The following is a 20701-nucleotide window of genomic DNA, read 5'->3' as shown; positions in this document are numbered from 1 at the left end:
CCAGTTGCCTCAGCCTCTCCTCGTAAGTCATGTGCCCCAGCCCCCTGATCATTTTTGTTGCCCTCTGCTGGACCCTTTCCAATTTGTCTACATCCTTTCTGTAGTGGGGGGCCCAAAACTGGACGCAGTACTCCACATGCTGAATAGAGGGGAATAATCACTTCCCTCGATCTGCTGGCAGTGCTCCTACTAATGCAGCCCAATATGCCATTAGCCTTCTTGGCAACAAGGGCACACTGCTGACTCATATCCACTTCTTATCCACTGTAATCCACAGGTTCTTTTCTGCAGAACTGCTGCTTAGCCAGTCAGTCCCCAGCCTGAAGCAGTGCATGGGGTCCTTGTTGAACCTCATCAAATTTCTTTTGGCCCAATCCCCCAATTTGTCTAGGTCAGTCTGAACCTATGCCTACCTTCCAGCGTATCTGCCTCTCCCCCCAGCTTAGTGTCATCTGCAAACTTGCTGAGGGTGCAATCCATCCCATCATCCAGATCATTAATAAAGCTGTTGAACAAAACCGGCCCCAGGACTGACCCTTGGGGATCACTCCACTTAATAGCTGCCAGCTAGACATTGAGCCGTTGATCACTACCCGTTGAGTCTGACAGTCTAGCCAACTTTCTATCCACCTTATAGTCCATTCATCCAGTCCATACTACTTTAACTTGCTGGCACGAATATTGTGGGAGACCGTATCAAAAGCTTTGCTAAAGTCAAGATAAATCACGTCCCCCGCTTTCCCCATATCCACAGAGCCAGTTATCTCATCATAGAAGGCAATCAGATCTTATTATATTATCAGATCTTATTATAAAATCAGTGAAAACTTGGCCTTACAATGTTTGCAACCCAAACTTTTCAGTCTTGTGCTGATCCATACATTGTAAAGGATCCAACTTGTGGCTCAGTACAGAAGTGCTAGTCATGTTCTAAGAGAGAAGCCAGGAAGATGAATCATGCAGAGGGCTCTGTCATTCAGCTCTCCCTGCTCCAGGGAAGTCCTAAAATCTCTTCTGTGTTTGCAGGTACCCTGCTCTGTACGTTGGGTTTTATTTCTGCCATCACAGTCAGCATGCTGGACAAAGTGGGCATGAAGCAGCTTGGCTTGGATGGGGTTATCCAGCAAGAGTCCAAGAAAGTGGTATGTGGAATACAGACCGCCTTTTCCTCCAGAGCCTTGAGGTTCTGGCATGGGCTAACTGAATTGTGTTGTCTCTGCTGAGTTTATTTTGTGACTGAAGTTTTCAATAGCGGTAGCTGATCTTGGCCAGAAGAGGGAGCCAATGCCACTTGTCCAAGTTTTATATGGTAGTTCTTCATATAAGTCTCTTAGGCTTCTGCAGCTGCAAACAAGAGATCGTGAAAATTAAACTAAACAAGGAGAATAAATGTTGCCAGCCTATCAGAGACCAGAGCCAGCACTCTGAGCATGAGGGGTCAGCAAACATTCACCTGAGTTCATTGTGCAAGTTGCTTGTGAATACAGATGAGATTCTAGCCTCCTCTTGTGTGATTTACAGAGTTATCTGGTCAGAACTAGCCCATCTTCCTGCCAAGGCAGAACTAGTCTTTGTGCTACACTCTCCAAGAGTATGTCTATACTGCAATTAGATACCTGTAACTGGCCCATGCCAGCTGACTAGCCCAGCTGGGCTAAGGGCCTGTTTAATTGTGGTGTAGACGTTCAGGGCTCAGGCTGCAGCCTGAGCTCTGGGACCTTCCCAAAGGTCAACACTGCAATTAAACATCCTGGTGAGCCCAAGTCAGCTGGCGTGGGCCAGTCATGAGGGTCTAATTGCAGTGTAGACATACCCCTTAGTGTCCCAAGTAACAGGGCTACCATTGCTTCAGGTCATCAGATCCATTAAACTTCAGAAGAGTATACTCTGATGGAAGGTCTTAATGATAGTTTTCCATTCTTAATGTACTAGTTATATTCTGGTATTTCCCTTCATTAATAACTCCTAGTTGTACCTACATCCCTGCTGTGTTTCATCCCACGGTTTGCCTCTGGCAGCTGCTAGTTCTGCTCAGAAAAGTCTTCTGCTGCTACAGACTTTTATGAAGGGAAGGAAAAGCACTAGACCATACGGCCAGAGAAGGGTGGTATGTGGGTATGGAGGGGCACAGCAAATGCTGGAACTCCCAGAGGCGAAAGAGTGACCTTTCAGACTCCAGTCACCAGCTGGCCCTTCTCATGGAATAGTAGAGGAAGAAGGTAACATCATTATGAAGTTGGAAGTAGTCTGTATCCTATTAATCTAGGGTTTTTTTCTCTTTACAGTGAGTTCAGGATGTCCGGCAACTGCCACTTCGCTACTGGCTCCTAGTCCTAACCATCATGTTCTTCTACAACGGGGTCTTCCCTTTTGTGGCAGATGCCAGGTACTGACCAGAAAGGTAGCATTGGCGCTGGTAACCGTTCCCAGCACTGGAGCTTCGGTACAGAGCTAACAGTGTCCATCTTCCTCTCCATTCAGCTAGCCTGGGAACCTCAGAGGAATGGGGAGCTTTCCAAACAGCTTGTTTACTGCTGCCTTTGTGAGCACTAAGCCAGAAAGGGAGCAATGTCCCTCTCAAGCAAGGTGCTTAACATTTAGCTATAGAACTTCAGGGTCCTTTGATTCTTAATTCCCTTGTACGGTGTTATGCAGCCATCTCTGAAGATGATGCAAGACATGGGGATTTCCAGTCCAAAGCAACCTTAAAGGAACTTGGATTCTTCCGGAACTCCAAAGATTGGGGAAATTCCAAATGTGCTTTTCTACAAATTAATACTTCTTTCCTGACCTAGGTGGGACAATGGCAAAGAGGAAACCCATCTGACCAGCACCTGAAAGGCTCATGAAGTGCATCTAGATGTAACTGCCCAGCTTCTGGGGTCAGGGGGTTTGTGCTGCATAAATCCATTCAAGTAAAACACTTACCAGAGTGGCAGTGTCAACAGAAGGAAGGTGCTGAGGGCTCTAGTGGGATCAGATTTATGGCCACTGATGCTGTAAAGTGTTTCCTGGCTAAACAACTCAGAACCATTGCAGCCTTCCCAAGATGCATCCCAGGACGGCCACACATGTGAGCAGCTGCCTGGAAGGTGTCCAGCCAGCATCTTAAGATAAGGCATAGATTAAAATTGCTGTGCATGGCAGTTCCTACAGCACAGTGCCATTTCCAAAATGTTAGAACCTCAGTGGGAGGGAATGCAGTTAGAGTAGCAGACTAGGAGTTGAGACACCTGGGTTCTGCCTGCCCTGGCTCTGACACAGATTCTATATAACCTTGGGGAAAGTGCTTCTCTGTCTGGTTTCCTCATTTTGCAAATGGCTATACTTCTACTTTTCTCACAGGTGGCTTGCAAAACTTAACATTAGCAAAGTGCTTTGAGATCTTGGGAGAAAAATGAAAAGGAGGGCTCTATATTTATAAATACAAACAAACAGCTCAGCAGTTTGGGGTGGGGAGGGGTCCTTGCAGGCTTCATAGGTTCATAGACTTAAGGTCAGAAGGGACCATTATGGTCATCTAGTCTGACCTCCTTCACAATGCAGGCCACAGAATCTCACCCACCCACTCCTGGAACAAACCCCTAACCCAGGGGTAGGCAACCTATGGCACAGGTGCCGAAGGCGGAACGCAAGCTGGTTTTCAGTGGCACTCGCATTGCCCAGGTCCTGGCCACCGGTTCAGGGGGCTCTGTATTTTAATTTAATTTAAATGAAGCTTCTTAAACATTTTAAAAACTTTATTTACTTTACATACAACAATAGTTTAGTTATATATTATAGACTTATAGAAAGAGACCTTCTAAAAACGTTAAAATGTATTACTGGCACACGAAACCTTAAATCAGAGTGAATAAATGAAGACTCGGCACACCACTTCTGAAAGGTTGCCGACCCCTGCCTTAACCTATGTCTGAGTTATTGAAGTCATCAAATCATGGTTTAAAGACCTCAAGGTGCAGAGAATCCCCCAGCAAGTGACCCATGCCCCACACTGCAGAGGAAGGTGAAAAACCTCCAGGGCCTCTGCCAATCTGCCATGGAGGAAAATTCCTTCCCAACCTCAAATATGGCGATCAGTTAAACCCTGAGCATGTGGGCAAGACTCACCAGCCAGCACCCAGGAAAGAATTCTCTGTAGTAATTCAGATCCCATCCCCTCCAACATCCCATCACAGGCCATGGGGCATATTTACCTGCTAATAATCAAAGATGAATTAATTGCCAAAATGAGGCTATCCCATCATACCATCCCCTCCATAAACTTATCAAGCTTAGTCTTGAAGCCAGATATGTCTTTTGACCCCACTACTCCCCTTGGAAGGCTGTTCCAGAACTTCAATCCTCTAATGGTTAGAAACCTTCATCTAATTTCAAGTCTAAACTTCTTAATGTCCAGTTTATATCCATTTGTTCTTGTGTCCACATTGGTACTAAGCTTAAATAATTCCTCTCCCTCCCTGATATTTATCCCTCTGATATATTTATAGAGAGCAATCATATCTCCCCTCAACCTTCTTTTCGTTAGGCTAAACAAGCCAAGCTCTTTGAGTCTCCTTTCATAAGGCAGGTTTTCTATTCCTCGGATCATCCTAGTAGCCCTTCTCTGTACCTGTTCCAGTTTGAATTCATCCTTCTTAAACATGGGAGACCAGAACTGCACACAGTATTCCAGATGAGGTCTCACCAGTGCCTTGTATAACGGTACTAACACCTCCTTATCTTTACTGGAAATACCTCGCCTGCTGCATCCTGAAACAGCATTAGCTTTTTTAATGGCCATATCACATTAGCGGCTCAGAGTCATCCTGTGATCAACCAATATTCCAAGGTCCTTCTCCTCCTCTCTTACTTCCAACTGATGTGTCCCCAATTTATAACAAAAATTCTTCTTATTAATCCCTAAATGCATGACCTTGCACTTTTCACTATTAAATTTCATCCTATTACAATTACTCCAGTTTACAAGGTCATCCAGATCTTCCTGTATGATATCCCGGTACTTCTCTGTGTTAGCAATACCTCCCAGCTTTGTGTCATCCGCAAACTTTATTAGCACATTTCCACTTTTTGTGCCAAGGTGTCATAAACAGATAGCTAAGGGTTAATGTCTCTTTCACCTGAAGCACCTGACCAGAGGACCAATCAGAAAACCGGATTTTTTCAACTCTGGGTGGAGGGAAGTTTGTGTCTGAGTCTTTGTTTTCTGTCTGCCTGCTTTCTCTGAGCTTTGGAGAAGTAGTTTCTACTTTCTAGTCTTCTGTTTCTAAGTGTAAGAACAAAGAGATCAGATAGTAAGTTATATGGTTTCTTTTCTTTGGTATTTGCATGAATATAAGTGCTGGAGTGCTTTAATTTGTATTCTTTTTGAATAAGGCTGTTTATTCAATATTCTTTTAAGCAATTGACCCTGTATTGTGTCATCTTAATACAGAGAGACCATTTGTATGTATTTTTCTTTCTTTTTATATAAAGCTTTCTTTTAAGACCTGTTGGAGTTTTTCCTTACTTCAGGGAAATTGAGTCTGTACTCACCAGGGAATTGGTGGGAGGAAGAAATCAGGGGAGATCTGTGTGTTGGATTTGCTAGCCTGATTTTGCATTCCCTCTGGGGGAATAGGAAAGTGCTTTTGGTTTCCAGTATTGGGAACGGAGAGGGGGAGTCACTCTGTGTAGTTTCACAGAGCTTGTGTCTGTGTATCTCTCCAGGAGCACCTGGAGGGGGGAAGGGAAAAAGGATTATTTCCCTCTGTTTTGAGACTCAAGGGATTTGGGTCTTGGGGTCCCCAGGGAAGGTTTTTCAGGGGGACCAGAGTGCCCCAAAACACTCTAAATTTTTGGGTGGTGGCAGCAGGTACCAGGTCCAAGCTGGTAACTAAGCTTGGAGGTTTTCATGCTAACCCCCATATTTTGGACGCTAAGGTCCAAATCTGGGACTAAGGTTATGACATGGTGTAGCAGTGGTGGGATATAGACAGAATCCAGAAGCCAGTAGGAATATTATATTTTTCTTTTCTCTGCTAAGGGCTTTTTAGCAGAGAGAAACAGTTTGGTTTTAAAAGGGAACCAGAGAGAATTTTTTTTTTCTGCTCTCTCTGGCAGTTTGTGGCTTGCATGTTAAGCGAGAAGCCATTACCAGACTGTTAAGGGTCTTTTGTCACACAATAGCACTCCCATTGAGAGTCATTACCAGCACTATATATATGCAAATAAAGTGGTTTTTCAGGTTTACTTAACATTGAAGATTAGCTAAAGGCACTGTTGCTAGGCAGACTCCAGGAGGCAACAAAGCCTGCAGTTCAGAAGATAAACACCGGAGGGCACCCCAACACAAGAAAACAGGAACCATGACTTCTAAGGCAAAAATTGAGGCCGAAGAACAAATCAAAGAAGCTGAACACAGGCGAGAGATGGAAAAACACAAACAGGAACTAGAAATAAAACAAAAAGAGATGGAGCTGAAAGAAAAGGAAGAAAGCATCAAACTGGCAGCCTTCCAAAGAGAACAGGCAGCCCAAGAGGCAGCACACAAAAGAAAACTAGAAGAAGAAGAGGTGGCCTACCAAAGGAAACAAGCAGAAGAAGAGTTGGCCCACCGCCGAGACATGGAAAAGCACCAAAAAGAAATGGAAAAACAACAAAAAGAAATGGAAAAACAACAAAAAGAGAATGAAGAGAAGGAAAAACAGAGAAAACATGAACTGGAGTTGGCAAAAGCTGGGCTGCATATGCCAACCAACCCTAACAACCCGGCGCCAATTATTGCTCCACAGCACAGGAAATTTCCCACCTACAAGGCAGGTGATGACACCGAGGCCTTCTTGGAAAATTTTGAAAGAGCCTGTCTTGGGTACAACATCCCCGAAGACCAGTACATGGTAGAATTGAGGTCACAGCTCAGTGGACCTTTAGCAGAGGTGGCAGCTGAAATGCCTAAGCAGCAAATGAATGACTATAAACTTTTTCAAACCAAGGCCAGATACCGAATGGGGATAACCCCAGATCATGCCCGTCGGCGCTTCAGAACCCAAAAGTGAAAACCAGAGGTGTCATTTCCCAAACACGCCTACTACATTGCAAAAAAACTATGAGGCCTGGATAACAGGAAACAACGTTCAAACCTTGGAAGAACTGCACCTCCTCATACAAATGGAGCAGTTCTTGGATGGTGTTCCTGAAGACATCACACGGTACATACAAGATGGAAAACCCAAAGATATCGCTGAGGCGGGGGAGATTGGAGCCAAATGGATGGAACTGGCAGAAAGCAAGAAAGCTACTGTCAAGGGGAACGATTACCCCAGGGGGCACACAGACCATAAACCCTACAACCGAGGACAGCCAAAGACCCCACATACCACCCAAGTAAAGCCACAGACACCCTACTCTTCCACCTCACCAGTCTCCAGTAACTCACCTCGGCCCAGTGACCCATCAGATGGAAGATGCTTTAAGTGTAATGAACTGGGACATATCAAGGCCAACTGTCCCAAGAACACCATGCGAGTGCAGTTCATTACACCACCATCACACCAAAGATCCCCAGGCCCGGATGCCTCTCAAATACCCTTGGAGCGAAGGGAAAATTTGAGAGTGGGCGGAAAGAAGGTTACTGCGTGGAAAGACACGGGGGCACAAGTGTCAGCTATCCACCAATCCTTCGTCGACCCCAAATTCATCAACCCAAAGGCCAAAGTTACAATTTACCCCTTCATGTCACAAGCTGTAGACTTGCCTACAGCTCAACTGCCTGTCCAGTACAAAGGCTGGTCAGGAATGTGGACTTTTGCAGTCTATGACAATTATCCTATCCCCATGCTACTGGGGGAAGACTTGGCCAACCAGGTGAGGTGGGCCAAGAGAGTGGGAATGGTTACACGTAGCCAAACCAGGCAAGCTTCCAGACCCATTCCTGTTCCTGAGCCGTCCACAAAGGCCCCGTCTGTGTTACCAGAGACCCAGACAGAGGTAGTGGACCTGGATTCCATGCCTACCACTGAAACAGCCACAGCATCTCCAGTCCCAGGCCCGGAACTGGAACAGCAACCAGCACCAGCGATTGCAACCCCCTCTTCAAACTCAATGCCAGTGGGCGCCAGCGAGCCACAACTGGCAGAAGCAACAGACAGCCATACCCAAAAGGCTCAGCCAGAGCCTGAAATACCCTCAGGTGCACCAGCGGAGAGCGGTTCACCAGCAACGGAAACAACCCCATCACCTACATCGCTTCCAGAGGGACCAAGGCCAAGTCCACAGTCTGAGGAAGAACTGGTGACCCCAGCCTCAAGGGAACAGTTCCAGACTGAGCAGGAAGCGGATGACAGCCTTCAGAAAGCTTGGGCGGCGGCACGGAGCACCCCACCGCCTCTCAGCTCTTCTAATCGATCCCGGTTTGTTATAGACCAAGGACTTTTATACAAGGAAATTCTTTCTGGTGGACACCGGGAAGAATGGCAGCCGCAAAAACAGTTGGTGGTTCCAACTGAGTACCGGGGGAAGCTCTTAAGCTTAGCCCATGATCATCCCAGTGGCCATGCTGGGGTGAACAGAACCAAAGACCGGTTGGGGAAGTCCTTCCACTGGGAGGGGATGGGCAAGGACGTTGCCAAGTATGTCCAGTCTTGTGAGGTATGCCAAAGAGTGGGAAAGCCTCAAGACCAGGTCAAAGCCCCTCTCCAGCCACTCCCCATAATTGAGGTCCCATTTCAGCGAGTAGCTGTGGATATTCTGGGCCCTTTCCCAAAAAAGACGCCCAGAGGAAAGCAGTACGTACTGACTTTAGTGGACTTTGCTACCCGATGGCCAGAAGCAGTAGCTCTAGGCAACACCAGGGCTAACACTGTGTGCCTGGCCTTAACAGACATCTTTGCCAGGGTAGGTTGGCCCTCTAACATCCTTACAGATTCAGGGTCTAATTTCCTGGCAGGGACCATGGAAAAACTGTGGGAAACTCATGGGGTGAATCACTTGGTTGCCACCCCGTACCACCATCACACCAATGGCCTGGTGAAAAGGTTCAATGAAACATTGGGGGCCATAATACAAAAATTCATCAACAAATTCTCCAATAATTGGAACCTAGTGTTGCAGCAGTTGCTGTTTGCCTACAGGGCTGTACCACATCCCAGTTTAGGGTTTTCACCATTTGAACTTGTGTATGGTCACGAGGTTAAGGGACCATTACAGTTGGTGAAGCAGCAATGGGAGGGGTTTACGCCTTCTCCAGAAACTAACATTCTGGACTTTGTAAGCAACCTACAAAGCACCCTCCGACACTCTTTAGCCCTTGCTAGAGAGAAGGTTATGACACAAGGTCAGTAATAAAAACATTAAATAAGATTGGTCCCAAAACCGATCCCTGAGGAACTCCACTAGTAACTTCCTTCCAGCCTGACAGTTCACCTTTCAGTATGACCCATTGTAGTCTCCCCTTTAACCAGTTCCTTATCCATTTTTCAATTTTCATATTGATTCCCATCTTTTCCAATTTAATTAATAATTCCCCATGAGGTACTCTATCAAATGCCTTACTGAAATCGAGGTAAATTAGATCCATTGTGTTTCCTTTGTCTAAAAAATCTGTTACCTTCTCAAAGAAGGAGATCAGGTTGGTTTGGCACTATCTACCTTTTGTAAAACCATGTTGTATTTTGTCCCAATTACCATTGACCTCAATGTCCTTAACTACTTTCTCCTTCAAAATTTTTTCCAAGACCTTGCATACTACAGATATCAAACTAACAGGCCTATTGTTACTCGGATCACTTTTTTTCCCTTTCTTAAAAATAGGAATGGTCTTAGCAATTCTCCAGTCATACGGTACAAGCCCTGAGTTTACTGATTCATTAAAAATTCTTGCTAATGGGCTTGCAATTTCATGTGCCAGTTCCTGCAATATTCTTGGATGAAGATTATCTGGGCCCTCCAATTTCATCACATTAAACTGTTTGAGTTTGGCTTCTACTTCTGATGTGGTAATATCTACCTCCATATCCTCATTCCCATTTGTCATCCTACCATTATCCCTAAGCTCCTCATTAGCCTCATTAAAGATTGAGGCAAAGTATTTGTTTAGCTATTGGGCCATGCCTAGATTATCCTTAACCTCCACTCCATCTTCAGTGTTTAATGGTCCCACTTCTTCTTTCTTTGTTTTCTTCTTATTTATATGGCTATAGAACCTTTTACTGTTGGTTTTAATACTTTTGCAAGGTCCAACTCTACATGGCTTTTGGCCTTTCTCACTTTATCTCTACATGTTCTGACCTTAATAAGGTAGCTTTCCTTGCTAATCCCTCCCATCTTCCACTCCTTGTAGGCTTTCTTCTTTTTCTTAATCACCTCTCTGAGATGCTTGGTCATCCAGCTTGATCTACAACATCTGCCTATGAATTTTTTCCCCTTTCTTGCGATGCAGGCTTTTGATAGTTTCTGCAACTTTGACTTGAAGTAATTCCAGGCCTCCTCCACCTTTAGATCCACAAGTTCTTCAGTCCAATCCACTTCCCTAACTAATTTCCTTAATTCTTTAAAGTTAGACCTTTTGAAATAAAAAACCGTAGTCCCAGATCTATTTTTGTTTATCCTTCCATCTAGTTTGAACTGAATTAGCTCATGATCACTCAAACCAAGGTTGTCCCCTACCACCATTTCTTCTATGAGGTCCTCATTACTCACCAAAACCAAATCTAAAATGGCGTCCCCTCTTGTTGGTTCTTCAACTGCTTGGTGAAGAAATCCATCAGCTATCGCATCCAGAAAAATCTGAGCCCTATTATTATTACTAGCACTTGTCCTCCAGTCTATATCTGGGAAGTTAAAGTCTTCCATGATCGCACAATTCCCATTAGTGTTTACTTCATTAAAAACATTAAAGAGGTCTCTATCCATATCCAAATCGGATCCCGGCGGTCTGTAGCACACTCCAAGCACTATCTCAGGGGAGGCTCTAGTAGCTTTCTTTCCCAATGTGATTTTTGCCCAGACAGACTCTGGCTTATCCATTCCATCACTTCTTATTTCTTTACAGTTTACCTCATCATTGATATACAATGCTACTCCACCACCTTTGCCTTTATTTCTGTCTTTCCTAAACAGCACATAGCCTTCAATACCTGTACTCCACTCAAGTCTACTGTTCAACCATGTTTCTGTTATCCCTATAATATCCGGTTTCACTTCCTGCACCACTAGCTCTAGTTCCTCCATTTTGTTACCTAGGCTCCTCGCATTGGTGTACAAACATCTTAATTCTTGCTGTTTGGCTACACTCACACTCTTTACCCTATTAGGCACAGACATTCTATCACCAGTATCACCTATTAGACTGGTATCTACACTACCCTTCCTCCTTATGTCCTTTCTTCTACCCACAGCTGTATCCTTTCTTACTTTGTTTTCTTCCCTCTCAGTGTTAAATTCCAGTGTGAAGATTACCTGGACATCTCTCAACCATGTTGCCCAGATTCCTAGTTTAAAGCTCTCTTAATCAGTTGTGCCAGCCTCCATCCTAGAAATCTATTTCCCTCCTTCCTCAGGTGAAGTCTATCCCGAGAGAATAGTCCTCTGTCCATGAATGCTTCCCAGTGGCCATACATCCCAACGCCCTCCTTATAGCAACACTGCCTGAGCTATCTGTTGATTGCCATAATTTTGTCACACCTTTGTTGCTTTTCTCTAGGAACATGCAGAATCCCACTGAAGATCACCTGAGCTTCGATTTCCTTAAGCATCTTTCCCAGTTTGGCATAGTCTCCCTTGATACGTTCCAGCGAGAATCTAGCTGAATCATTTGTTCCCACATGAAGGACTATCAGCAGATTCTTTCCCGCTCCCGTTAGGATCCTTTTCAGCCTCAGGTCCACATCCCATATCTTAGCACCCGCCAGACAGCACACCCTTCTGTTCTCTGGATCAGCTCTAGTTACAGGCCTGTCTGTTCTTCTCAGTAATGAGCCCCTAATCACGTAGACCTGCCTTTTCCTGGTGACAGCGTGATTCTCTGGTCTATCCCTTGTTCCCTCTGGCTGCAAGTCCTCTCGATTTCTGTTGTCCCTTGCAATCCTCTGCAACCCATCCGGTATCCTCCAGGGGCTCATATTTGGTGTTGTCTCTATTGACTCTTCACCTCTTCCTGTAGGGCTAGCTGTTCTTCTCTTCTTTCTTGCCCTCTCACTTTCAGCGACCACCTGCTGTGCCCCTTCTTCATTTTCCAACTCTGCAAACCTGTTCCTGAGCTCTATTGTTCCTTCACTGGCCCATCTTTTCCTCTGCCTGGTTCTCTTAGTCACATGCTTCCACTGTCCACTTTCCTTCCCCAGCAGCCTCCCCTCAGAATTCTTTGGTCCTGCTTCCATCTGCAAGTCTGAGCTTTTCCCTTCAGCCTCCTCATGTCTTTGCTCCATCATCCGCTCAAACCCCCTTCTAAACTCAACCACAGTTTCCACCTGCATCTCTGGTTCTTGGATCTTTTCTTCCATCAGCTCTATCAGGCGGCACTTTATGCAGACAAAACTCTTTTCAGGTACCCCCTCCAGGATCATGTACATGCTACAGCTTCCACATCCAGCCATCCTCATTGTATCTTTCACTGCTGCCTCTGTATTGGTCATAGCCTTCCCACCTAAAACCTGTTAGTCCAGGAAACACAAACCAAAGCAAACCTCCACCACCTACAGCAAAACAAACCCCCAACAGGCACCAGAACACTGGCAGAACACCACCCCCTCCCTTCACTAGCCTGTCAATTACTCTGCCTAGTCTCCCCCACAAACTCCCCCTGTAAACTCCCACTGAAACTCCCCTGTTTACAGCTCTGTTTGCTGGCTCCTGTGCCGCTGCAGCAATTAACAAAAAAGATCCTAATATTAGAACCTACTGAAAGCAAAACGCACAGTACTTGGCTCTTTGGGGCTCTCCCTGGACTCCTTGAAATGGGTTCTCTGGCCAGCTGTCATCTGCTTACCTTACCCAGAAATGGTCCCCATACGGCCTGATACCTGCACTGCTGTAGCCCCATGTTCTGTCATGGAGCAATACTCCACACTGCCTCCGGAACAAAGAGTCATGTTTCAAATTCCTCTTTTGGCAGATTAATTCCAGGCTTGTTTCCAAAACAAGAATCATGGCTCAGTGCCTTCCATGTCATTGATTATAGACTCATAGACTCATAGACTCTAGGACTGGAAGGGACCTCGAGAGGTCATCAAGTCCAGTCCTCTGTCCTCATGGCAGGACCAAATACTGTCTAGACCATCCCTGATAGACATCTATCTAACCTACTCTTAAATATCTCCAGAGATGGAGATTCCACAACCTCCCTAGGCAATTTATTCCTAACTACCCTAACAGTTAGGAACTTTTTCCTAATGTCCAACCTAAATCTCCCTTGCTGCAGTTTAAGCCCATTGCTTCTTGTTCTATCATTAGAGGTTAAGGTGAACAAGTTTTCTCCCTCCTCCTGATGACACCCTTTTAGATACCAGAAAACTGCTATCATGAAATTGGAGAGGGTCCAGAGAAGAGCAACAAGAATGATTAAAGGTCTTGAGAACATGACCTATGAAGGAAGGCTGAAGGAATTGGGTTTGTTTTAGTTTGGAAAAGAGAAGACTGAGAGGACATGACAGAAGTTTTCAGGTATCTAAAAGGGTGTCATCAGGAGGAGGGAGAAAACTTGTTCACCTTAGCCTCCAATGATAGAACAAGAAGCAATGGGCTTAAACTGCAGCAAGGCCGATTTAGGTTGGACATTAGGAAAAAGTTCCTAACTGTCAGGGTAGTTAAACACTGGAATAGATTGCCTAGGGAAGTTGTGGAATCTCCACCTCTGGAGATATTTAAGAGTAGGTTAGATAAATGTCTATCAGGGATGGTCTAGACAGTATTTGGTCCTGCCATGAGGGCAGGGGACTGGAATCGATGACCTGTCGAGGTCCCTTCCAGTCCTAGAGTCTGTGAGTCTATGAGTCCCCTCTCAGTCTTCTCTTTTCCAAACTAAATAAACCCAATTCTTTCAGCCTTCCTTCATAGGTCATGTTCTCAAGACCTTTAATCATTCTTGTTGCTCTTCTCTGGACCCTCTCCAATTTCTCCACATCTTTCTTGAAATGCAGTGCCCAGAACTGGACACAATACTCCAGCTGAGGCCTAACTAGCACAGAGTAGAGCAGAAGAATGACTTCTCGTGTCTTGTTTACAACACACCTGTTAATGCATCCCAGAATCACGTTTGCTTTTCTTTTGCAACAGTATCACACTGTTGACTCATATTTAGCTTGTGGTCCACTATGACCCCTAGATCTCTTTCTGCCATACTCCTTCCTAGACAGTCTCTTCCCATTCTGTATGTGTGAAACTGATTGTTCCTTCCTAAGTGGAGCACTTTGCATTTGTCTTTATTGAACTTCATCCGGTTTACCTCAGACCATTTCTCCAATTTGTCCAGATCATTTTGAATTTTGGCCCTGTCCTCCAAAGCAGTTGCAATCCCTCCCAGTTTGGTATCATCTGCAAACTTAGTAAGCGTACTTTCTACGCCAACATCTAAGTCGTTGATGAAGATATTGAACAGAGCCGGTCCCAAAACAAACTCCTGTGGAACCCCACTTGTTATACCTTTCCAGCAGGATTGGGAGCCATTAATAACTACTCTCTGAGTACGGTTATCCAGCCAGTTATGCACCCACCTTCTAGTAGCCCCATCTAAATTGTATTTGCCTAGTTTATCGATAAGGATATTTTGCGAGACCGTATCAAATGCCTTACTAAAATCTAGGTATACCAGATCCACCACTCTCCCTTATCCACAAGACTCGCTATCTTATCAAAGAAAGCTATCAGATTGGTTTGACACGATTTGTTCTTTACAAATCCATGCTGGCTATTCCCTATCACCTTACCACCTTCCAAGTGTTTGCAGATGATTTCTTTAATTACTTGCTCCATTATCTTCCCTGGCACAGAAGTTAAACTAACTGGTCTGTAGTTTCCTGGGTTGTTTTTATTTCCCTTTTTATAGATGGGCACTATATTTGCCCTTTTCCAGTCTTCTGGAATCTCTCCCGTCTCCTATGACTTTCCAAAGATAATAGCTAGGGGCTCAGATACCTCCTCTATTAACTCCTTGAGTATTCTAGGATGCATTTCATCAGGCCCTGGTGACTTGCAGTCATCTAACTTTTCTAAGTGATTCTTAACTTGCTCTTTTTTTATTTTATCTTATAAACCTACCCCCTTCCCATAAGCATTCACTATGTTAGACATTCCTTCAGACTTCTCAGTGAAGACCGAAACAAAGAAGTCATTAAGCATCTCTGCCATTTCCAAGTTTCCTGTTACTGTTCCTCCCTTCTCACTGAGCAGTGGGCCTACCCTGTCCTTGGTCTTGGATCTATGGCAGTAAATCTGCAAGGACAGCATTTTTAATTATTTAATAATTCTAGTCACTTAAAAGTAACCAGTAAGCAGAGGATTTCCAGATAAATTAGTTTCTCAAAGCTGCTAAGCAGTGGCTGGCCACTAGAAATCTAGGGGCCCGACAAAGGATTTTAAAAACACTAGGTTTATGCCAGGTTTGTCCTCCGTAATGTACAAAGGAGCTTGTTTTCCGCTGTAGCAATGTTTGGGCCTGTCTTCTCTGCTTTTATTGGATATCTTCTTTGACCAGTAGAGAACTGGAGTGGGAAATTTCTGAGCCCTTAATCAAAGGGTTGAAGTTGTTAAATGCTGATCCTTCCCTCCACCGTTTTGAGTTAATGTATCTAAAAATTTAACATCCCTCTCAGCCTTTCAGTTTCAGGGCTGAGAAATCTTCTACTCCCACAAGGAGACCACCAGGGAAAACAGGACTTGCTGTTCCTGGAATTTCCAAGATGCATGCCCCTCTCCCCATGCTCCCAAACTTTCAGGCCTCCTTTATCCATTATAAAAGGGTATGTCTACACTACGGGATTATTCCAATTTTACAGAAACCAATTTTTGGAAACAGATTGTATAAAGTCGAGTGCACGCAGCCACACTAAGCACATTAATTCAGCAGTGTGCATCCATGTACCGAGGCTAGCGTCAATTTCCAGAGCGTTGCACTGTGGGTAGCTATCTCATAGTTCCCGCAGTCTTCCCCGCCCATTGGAATTCTGAGTTGAGATACCAATGCATGATGGGGCAAAAACAGTGTCGCGGGTGATTCTGGGTAAATGTCATCAGTCAGTCCTCCCTCCATGAAAGCGACAGCAGACAATCATTTCGCGCCCTTTTCCCTGGATTGCCTGGGCAGATGCCATAGCAAGGCAACCATGGAGCCCATTCAGCCTTTTTTCACTGTCACCGTATGTCTACTGGATGTTGCTAACAGACGTGGTACTGCAGCGCTACACAGCAGCATCCCCTTGCCTTTTGCAAGTTGACAATGAGAGTTACCAGCTTTACTGTACTGTCTGCTGCTGTCATGGGTGCTCCTGGCCAGCCTCAGTGAGGTCAGCCAGGGGCGCATGGACAAAAATGGGAATGACTCTCCAGGTCATTCTCTTCTTCAAGTTTTGTCTAATGGAGAGTCAGTCCAACCTAGAATATCAGGCAAGCCTACTAAAAAACCAGAGAGGCAAACGGCCGCTCCGGGTCAGAGCCTCAGACATCCCGCAGAAATGATGAGCTGCATGCCATTCTAGGGGGTGCCCCTGCAACAACCCCACCCACTGCTTCCCTCCGCTCCCACCCTTCCTGGGCTATCATGGCAGTTATCCCCCCATTTGTATGATGAAGTAATAAAGAATGCATGAATAAGAAACAACACTGACTTTATTGCCTCTGCAAGCATAGATCAAAGGGGGGAGGGGAAGGGAGAGCAGCTTCCAGCTGCCATGATGGTCCAGGCAGGAGTGAATCTCCAGGAGACAAAACTTAAAGAAGAGAATGACCAGGAGTCATTCCCATTTTTGCCCAGGTACCCCCGGCCGACTTCACCGAGGCCAGCCAGGAGCACTCACGGGACAACGATGATGACTATCAGTCCTACTGTACCGTCTGCCGTCGGGAAGGGAAGGGAAGGGGCCACTGCTGTGTAGCACTGCAGCACCGCGTCTGCCAGCAGCATCCAGTAGACATACGGTGACATTGAAAAAAAGGCGAGAAACGATTCTTTTCCCTTTGCTTTCACGGGGTGGGGGAAGGCTGATGACATATCCCCTGAACCACCCGCGACAATGTTTTTGATCCTTCAGGCTTTGGGAGCTCAGCCAAGAATTCAAATGGTTTTCAGAGAGTGTGGGAACTGTGGGATAGCTGCAGTCGTCAGTCACCCCTCCCTCTGTGAGCGTCCATTTCATTCTTTGGCTTTCTGGTATGCTTGTCTCAGCTCCTTACGTTTCACGCAGCACTGTGTTGAGTCCCTGTTGTGGCCTCTGATCATCATGACCTTGGAGATTTTTTCAAATGTTTTGACATTTCGTCTTTTGGAACGGAGTTCTGATAGAACGGACTCATCTCCCCATACAGAGATCAGATTCAGTGTCTCCCGTACGGTCCATGCTGGAGCTCTTTTTTGATTCTGGGACTGCATGGTCACCTGTGCTGATCAGTGTTCCACGCTGGACAAACAGGAAATGAAAATCAAAAGTTCGCGGGGCTTTTCCTGTCTACCTGGCCAGTGCATCTGAGTTCAGATTGCTGTCCAGAGCAGTCACAATGGTGCATTGTGGGATAGCTCCCGGAGGCCAATACCGTTGAATTGCGGCCACACTAACCCTAATCCGAAATGGCAATACTGATTTCAGTGCTACTCCCCTCGTCGGGGAGGAGTACAGATATCGATATTAAGAGCCCTTTATATCAAAATAGAGGGCTTTGTTGTGTGGACGGGTGCAGCGTTAATTTGGTTTAACGCTGCTAAATTCGAAATAAACTCATAGTGTAGACCAGGCCATAGCAAGGAAGGGCACAAACCTCCCTTCGTCCTCCACCAGACCTTTTTGCAGAGCACACCTTTTTAAAAAATGAGGAGTATGCAGATTGATTTGAGTTTTTGCTTTGACAAGTTCTCTAATTAAAAACTCCCTGTCCAGATGTGTGCTCAGACTTGCTTTGTGCTAAGATAACCAGACCAAGAATCCTAATGAAATTTTTTTTTGTCCCCCTCAATTTTATTTTTAGCAAGTTTATCCAGGATAAGTACTCTGGCTACAGTCAGCAGGCAGCCGCTTACATTGCTGGGGCAGTATACGACAGCTCTCTTGTTCTCTCTGCAGCAGTTGGCATATTAATCGTGAGTACCCAATACTTAGCAGAACATCAGCTACATGGTGGATTATCTGCTGATAGATCAAGGCTTAGTACAAATAATATTTTGTGCATCTCTGACAGAGATTGAGTGTTTAGAGCTCTGGAGTTAGGTCATTAGTGATTCAGGGGGTTAACAGACTAGTTTAGAAACCCCAAGGACCATTCTGTATTAGGTCAGAAGTGAAATGAGTTTGATCTCTGATCCCCTGGTTCCTGTTGTAGAAGTATGACACCAATAGCTGAATACTCATGAGAGGCCCAAGATAAAACAGTGAGGGAAGTGCTGCAGGTCAGGATTGAGGAGCACAGGCAGAGCTAAGTTATCATTTACCAGCATGCATAGCTCAGCTGTGCTCATTGAGGAGGAGCACACTGGAACCCTGGTGGAAACAGTGGGGGACTCTTGGTAAATCACCTTCTGTTTGTCCTTCATCAGGACTATGTAGGACTGAGAGGTGTGTTTGCAGTTGGTTGTGCTGTGCTGACTCTGCCAGTCTTTGCTCTCCTGGCATTTTCATTTGTTCCTCCGCTTGTCTCTACCATCTGGCTGGGGATCACTTACTCCTTTGCTGCTGTAAGTATGTAGAAGCCACAGCATTAGCTAGTCACGTCATAACTTTGGTTCCCTCCTCACTCCTTTCCAGACACTGGCATTTTACACTAGCCAAGGGCTAAACATTGGGCATGTGTGCATTCTGAGGTCTTTGGATTACAAAGCCCAAAGGATGTAGTCAGCAAACACCTCGGTATAACCCAAAACAGCTTAAGGAACCCATTGGCATGGTGTGTGGGAAACATTTCATAACACCTTTTGAGCAAGATGTAGAGTGTCCACCTAAGTCAGTTATCCCAGCTCCTTATTGAGATGTTTGACTCTGAATTGTGTGTGCTTTAAGTTGACTGCAGTAACTGGAGAGGAAAGATGTAGGCACTCTCATCATCCATTTACAGTAATCTTCTGGTCTGATAGTGGCCATTGGTGGATGAGTCAGAGGAAGATGTAAACCCCTCCATAAGGCATCCAAATGTGTAATGGGGACAACTTCCTTTCTCCCTCAGTCGATCAGCTAGTAGCCTGAAGCTGGGGCTTGAATTGTTAGACTCTTCTGGAAAGTGTCTTGGCAGCAAACTTTTCCTACTTTAACATCAGCCCATTTCATTACTCCTTACAACAGGCGAGTCTGTGGCCATCCATGCCCCTTGTGGTTCCCTAGGCAACATTAGGTACAGCTATGGGGCTTGCAACCTCTGTGCAGATGATTGGAATTGGTCTCTCCAATCTGATCATTGGACACATTCTGGGAACCAAGTCCAGGTGAGAACTAGTGCCTTTTGTCTCTTAAGCAAAAGCCCACAAGTTGTGCTGATGGGGACTAAACTGAGAGCATAAAACCAGTTTTGTTTGTGGTCTAAACCATGCCTGTTCAGGACACAAAAGCCAACACATGTGCTGCTTCATTTTATTTGGATGTTATATAGCAAGAGGAAACACATTCTCCCATGATCATTGTTTGTTCATCTTCTGGACCCACCGTGAACTAAAGATCCCACTATGGCACTGGCAACAGATGATGATCTTCATGCTGGCAAACACCATTGCATGCATTACTGCCTCTGTTAGCCTCAACGTGGTGGACAAGCAGCAGGTGGTAACATGCTTAAACTTTCATTACCCTCCTATATCCAGGGCAAGATGCCTTGGACACTAGGTATTTCCTACAAAAAGTGCATTGGGGCAGTTCTTAGGTGTAAACTTAGTTCCCAAAATGTTGGTTTGAAAGGGACTTTAGGTAGTGCAGAGTTTGTATAAGGAAGGTTTTCTCACTCGGGATAGGTACTGTTGAGTTGGTCACTGCAGAATATTCTGCAGATACCTACTGCTTTCCGTGTTTTGTTACCATACTTTTAAAGATAGGAGTGGCAATGGTGGGAACCTCCAGTATTACGTATGTTGGTGGCCTGATCACACATTCCTTCCCCAAGATGAGTTGCACAAAATATTGAAGACCTAAATATCTGCTGAAAGGTTGTCTGTAAGCTACACACATTCTCTAGGAAAGCTCCTTGTTTGTTTCACTATCTGCTTTTCTGAATTGCCAGGGTGGGACACTGAACAGAGCAACAAAGCGATCATCTGCAGAACAGGTCAGACAGCCTGTAGGCACAGCACTGCTCCTGGATGAAGTGGGAGATGAAGGGTTAATCAACTAAGAAGCATCAGGATGCCCTATTTTGGATCCTACAGTGACAGAGTACAACTACAACTGGTTGCTGGCACAGTATTGTCCCTCTGTATTTCCAATTGTATGCTTTTAAGGAATACATTGTAATATTTTTAGCTTGTATTTTTTTTTAACAAGGGTAACCTTATTCAGTCATCCATGAAAACAAGCTGGTATGAAGGGAATTATGCATATGAAGGGAA

The 20701-nt window shown here is 45.2% G+C and overlaps 1 pseudogene; it reads left to right on the top strand.

Moving 5' to 3' along the window:
* LOC127058372 (major facilitator superfamily domain-containing protein 1-like) overlaps positions 1–20556 on the top strand; it is a 33997-nt pseudogene extending 13441 nt beyond the window's left edge.
* Positions 20557–20701: the final 145 nt, after the last annotated feature.

Source organism: Gopherus flavomarginatus, chromosome 9, assembly GCF_025201925.1.
Source record: "Gopherus flavomarginatus isolate rGopFla2 chromosome 9, rGopFla2.mat.asm, whole genome shotgun sequence".
NCBI lineage: Eukaryota > Metazoa > Chordata > Testudines > Testudinidae > Gopherus > Gopherus flavomarginatus.
The sequence above is the reverse complement of the archived record's forward strand: the minus strand, read 5'-3'. Positions and strand labels throughout refer to the sequence as shown.